General features: G+C 43.1%; 1 pseudogene; it reads right to left on the bottom strand.

The window, feature by feature from the left end:
• Nucleotides 1–902: 902 nt before the first annotated feature.
• On the bottom strand, nt 903–1,700 carry LOC122496540 (annotated as a pseudogene).
• Nucleotides 1,701–5,611: the final 3,911 nt, after the last annotated feature.

Raw genomic sequence — 5,611 nt, 5'->3', positions numbered from 1 at the left:
GGAGAGAGAATTCCAAGCAGGTTCCACACTGCCAGTACAGAGCCAGTACAGACTAGAACTCATGAGACTGTGAGATCATGACCTGATCCAAAGTCAAGAGTCAGATGCTTAACTGACTGAGCCCCCTAGGCACCCCAGAATTAACCATTTTAAAGTGAATGATTCAGGTACTTAGTACATTCACAGTATTGTGCAACCACCACCTTTATCCAAACATTTCCAATCACTTGGAAGTTAAACTCCTTACCCATTAAGGAATTTCTCCTCATTTCCCCTCCTTCCTCTCCCTCTCCCCAATCTCTGTGCATGTATCAATTCTGGATATTTCGTATAAATGGAATCATACAATGTATGACCATTTGTGTCTGGCTTCCTTCGCTTAGCATAATGCTTTGAGGCTCATTCATATTGTACCATATATCGGTACCTTATTGCTTTTTGCAGTGAAATAACATTCCATTATATGTATGTATATCAGTTTATCTACTCATCCATTGGTGGACATTGTATTGTTTACACCTTCTAGCCATTGTGAATAGTGCTGCTACAAATATGTGTGTACCTGCACTTGGCTTGAGTATCTGTTTGCAACTTTTTTTTTTTCTAGCAGCACACTATGATAGTTAGTTTTATTTGTTTAAGGGCTCCTGTTGCAAGCATGGGCTTTGAGACCGTGAGCCCAGATGTGCATAGTTAGGAAGATAAAAGCAAACCGTGATCCATGTACCTGGGTGAAAACTAAAGGTCTCACGGTTAATCACGTTGTAGGGTTTAAATTTCTACAGCCCAGAAGCCAGAAGTCACAGGTCAATTTTAGGTCTTTCTGGATGACCCATAAGGTCTCTGCCCCTTAAATCATCCTTCAGCTTCCAGTTGGTAATGCTGGTTAATCCCTGAGCATTCAGGAAACACGGAAGGCTCAGGAAGACTTCGTTCTCAGTGCCATACATTTCCTTCACCATTGTGGACATTGGATGAATCCTGGATAGATTTTTCAACATGGATTCAGTGAGATCAGTCACACTTGATCCAGTAGCCCTGTTGGTATATCCTTTTAGCTTGATGACGTCATAAGTACTTTCAACCTTTCTTCCAAGTTTCACTGCTACTGCCTCCTCCCAAGTCTGGATTCAGTTCCTGGAGAGAAACCCCTCCACATGCACTCCACTCCACCCAGACACACTTGAGTTGCCATGTTCTCCCCAAATCCATCCACGGCAACTTCTGGGATGGATGCCAACTTTTTCAGCCACATGACAACAAAATCTAGCAGAATTCAGATTATTACACCCACTTGCAATCACATGGTGCTTGGGTAGTCCACTTCATTCCCTGGTAACATATGTGAGAATATCCACTGGGCTGGAAACCTCAATTATGGCGGAGTCGGGACTGTACTTGACTAGCTGAGAAATAATACATTTGGAGACATTAATATTCCTCTGCACCAGATTGAGACGGCTCTCTCCCTCCTGCTGGAGGACTCCTGCAGTTACCACCACAGTCTTAGAATTGGAAATCACAGAATAATCTTTATCTGCCATAATGTTAGGTGTCTGAAAACATAAGCTCCCATGTTGCAGATGTATCATTTCTCCTTTGAGTTTATCTTCCAAAACATCCACAAGGGCAAGTTCATCAACCAGAGACTTTCCTAGAACGCTGATGGCACATGCCATATCGACTTGTCCTGTTGGACAGGGCACCGCAGTGTTATTTTTTTTTAATTAAAAAAACTTTTTTTAATGTTTATTTATTTTTGGGAGAGAGACAGACATGGCACAAATTGGGGAGGGGCAGAGAGAGAGGCAGACACAGAATTGGAAACAGGCTCCAGGCTCCGAGCTGTCAGCATAGAGCCCGACGCGGGGCTCAAACTCACGAGCCACAAAAACATGGCCTGAGCTGAAGTCAGATGCTTAATTGATTGAGCCACCCAGGTACCCCTACAGTGTTCTTATTGTTTGGGACAGTTTCCTCTTCTGCAACTGGTGCAGTTTTTCCTCAAGAGTTGCCATTGCGCCTGGGAGAGAGACAGCTGTAAGAGTCACGCGAAGAAGACAATGTCATCCGTGTGCATCTCCTTGGGTGCAGGGTCTGCTTAAGTTTTTTTTTTTTTTTTTTTTTTTTTTAATTTTTTTTTTTCAACGTTTATTTATTTTTGGGACAGAGAGAGACTCGAGCATGAACGGGGGAGGGGCAGAGAGAGAGGGAGACACAGAATCGGAAACAGGCTCCAGGCTCTGAGCCATCAGCCCAGAGCCCGACGCGGGGCTCGAACTCCCGGACCGCAAGATCGTGACCTGGCTGAAGTCGGACGCTTAACCGACTGCGCCACCCAGGCGCCCCTGCTTAAGTTTTTTCATATAGACCCAAGGGTGGAATTATAGGGCCATATGGTAATTTTATGTTTAATCTTTTGAGGAACTACCGAACTGTAAGTGGCCCAACCATTCTGTATTCTCCCCAGCAATGTACAAACCTTTCAATTTCTTCAAGTTCTCACCAATACTTTTTATTAGTATTATAGCCACCCTAGTGGGTGTGAAGTGGCACCTCCTTGTGGTTTGAATTTGCATTTTTCTAACTAATTAAAATTGAGCATCTTTTCCTGTGTTTGTTGGCCGCATATTTATCTTCCTTGGAAAAATGTCTATTTTGTCCATTTTTAAGTTGGGTTGCTTACCTTTTATTGTGTGAGAATTTTTTACATAATCGGGATACTAGACTGCGATCAGGTGTATCATTTGCAAAAATTTTATCCCATATGTAGGTTGTTTTTTCAGTTTTTTGATAATGTCCTTTGGCGTTTTTAATTTCTTTTTAATTTTTTTGATCTTTATTTAGTTTTGAGAGAGACAGAGACCGAGACAGAGAGTGAGCAAGAGGAGGGGCAGAGACAGAGGGAGACACAGACTCTGAGGCAGGCTCCAGGCTCCGAGCTGTCAACACAGAGCCTGACACGGAGCTCGAACTCATTGACTGTGAGATCATGACCTGAGCCAAAGTTGGACGCTTAACCAACTGAGCTACTGAGGTGCCCTTGGTGTTTTAAATTTCAATGGACATTTGATTTATCTGTTTGTGGCTGTTGCTCATGCTTTTGGTGCCATATCTAAGAATCCATTGTCGAATCCAAGGTCATGATTTACACCCATATTTTTTTCTAATAGTTTTTTAGTTTTGGCCCTTATGTTTAGGTCTTTGATTCATTCTGAGTTAATTTTTGTATGTAATATAAGGTAAAGGCCCAACTTCATTCCTTTGCTTGTGGATATCCAGTTTTCCCAGCAGATTTGTTGAAAAGTCTGTCCGTTCCTATGGATTGTCTTGGGACCCTTGTTGAAAATTAGTTGACCACATATGTGAGGGTTTATTTCTGAGTTCTCTATTCTATTCCATTGGTCTATGTGTTTATCCTTATGCCAGTACCACATAGTTTTTTTTATTACTGTAGCTTTAGAGTAGACTGTGAAATTTAAAAATGTGAGTTCGTTCATTTCAAGATTGTTTTGATGATTTGGAGCCCCCTGTAATTCCATGTGAATTTAAGGTTTTGCTTTTCCATTTCTTCAAACACGGCCATTGAAATTTTGATTGGGAATGCACTGAATCTATACATATCTTTGAGTAGTACCGACATCTTAACAATATCAATTCTTCCAATCGACGAACGTAAGATGTTTTTCCATATATTTAGGTCTTCTTTAATTTCTTTCAGCAATGTCTTATTGTTTTCAGTATAGGAGCCATTCACCTCCTCAGTTAAGTTTGTCTTTAGATATTTTATTGTTTAGGATGCTATTATAAATGGAATTGCTTTCTTAATTTCCTTTTCGGATTGTTCATTCTTGGTGTGCTGAAACACAAATGATTTTTATGTGTTGAACTTGTATCTTGCAACTTCGCTAAATATATTACCTCCGGTTGCTATTGTGTAGATTCTTTGGATCTTCTACACGTGGCATCGCGTCACTTGCAAAAAAGATCGTTTATTTCTTTCCAATATGAATGCTTCTTATTTATTTTGCTTGTCTAATTGCTCTGGCTAGGACTTCCAGGACAATGTCGAACAGCAGTGGTGAAAGTTGCCATCGCTGTCTTGTTCCTGATCTTTGTCCGTGATGTCACCCCTTAGCTCTTGTTTTGAGGGTCTTCTGCCTCAGGACACCTGGTTTCCCAGATACAGGACAGTAGTTTCCTCTGAAATAAAGCTTTTGTAGCCATATGGGTTGAAGTAATGAATCCTGAAGCCTTTATAGAGCCCAAACATACCTATTTCTGATGGTCAGTGAGAAAACAGGCAGGATCTAGAAAGAGGGCTGTGCTTTATCTGTTGACCATAATAAGACCTGAGCATGTAAACAAGATTTTTTCACTTTGGTGCTCTCAACAGCTCGCCATCTGCAAATGTGGCTCTGAGCATCGTACAGGCAAGTGACTGCCTAGGTTCCATGACTGAAAGAACTGAACCTGAACCTTGTTCCTCAGGCCACTGCTTGGTTTTCAATCCCTGACTTGGAAACTTCCCAAGCATAGTTCCAGAAGAGCCCTTGGGCATTCGTTCCTTCCCTTCACATTTCCCCCCCCTCTGGCCGCACTTGTCAAGGTAGCACGTGAACTGTCTGCTTACTGGTGTGGATTAGACCTTGGTTGTCCCTGATGTTCTTTAGTTTTGTGGTGGCGACTTTCAGGAGCTTCCCATTTGTTGGTAAATAAAACCCTGCCCATCTCGACTGCCACCAAAGCGGATAGGCTGAGCCTTGACAGCGCACCCCAAGTCCTCTAGGGGGCACTGTTGGCCCCAATTGCAAGATCCTTAAACTACACCAAGTCCTTACCCGCCCATGGATACATTCCAGTGCCATATGGGGGCCTGGATGCCAACACAGGGCCAACCTGAAGTCTGGCTAGCTCACGTTCTCTGCTTCATGTATATATTTCTTCTTTAAATAAAGTCAAATAAAATGCCTACCCTTGTAAAATGCAAACAATACAAGAAATGCTGAACGTAAAAGATTATGTTTATCCTTGTGTTTCCTAACTAGTAGATCCAACCCCCCCGAGTGTGCTTAGGAGAGCTTGTCTGTGTTGCTCCAAATGAATCAAGGATTCGGCACATGGGAGGCACGCAGTCACCACAGAATCTGCCTTCAGAGGGTCCCAATTACGTCCCAGGTGTGCCATTCACTGTTGCGCTAGCTGGATGGCCTTCAGCTCATTTCCCTACTTGTTACACGGGGATAATTATAACACATATCCTCCAGCGTGGCTTTTAGGGTTGAGTGAAAAGTGCTGGGTCTACCCTTATGTTTGGCACAAAGTGACTTTCAGTACTAGGGGGCCATGAGTGAGGTGAGAACGTGTCTGAGCCTGGGTAAGCACAACAGCAAAAAACACAATTCCAAAAATAAGAAAGGGGTCTCTGCTAGAGCCCCCAGAGGCCCCCTCCCCCCACCCCCCCATGGCCCCCTGCCTCTCTGAGCTCTGCAGAGGCCAAGGAAGCTGGCAAATCTCCTTGTTCAGTCTGACAGCTTCCTTCATCTGCCCGCATGACTGCCACCCCTGTTTCCTTTTCTGCTGGGGCTTCTGTCTGTTTATCTGAGACAAT

This window comes from Prionailurus bengalensis, chromosome A3, assembly GCF_016509475.1.
Source record: "Prionailurus bengalensis isolate Pbe53 chromosome A3, Fcat_Pben_1.1_paternal_pri, whole genome shotgun sequence".
Taxonomy (NCBI): domain Eukaryota; kingdom Metazoa; phylum Chordata; class Mammalia; order Carnivora; family Felidae; genus Prionailurus; species Prionailurus bengalensis.
The sequence above is the reverse complement of the archived record's forward strand: the minus strand, read 5'-3'. Positions and strand labels throughout refer to the sequence as shown.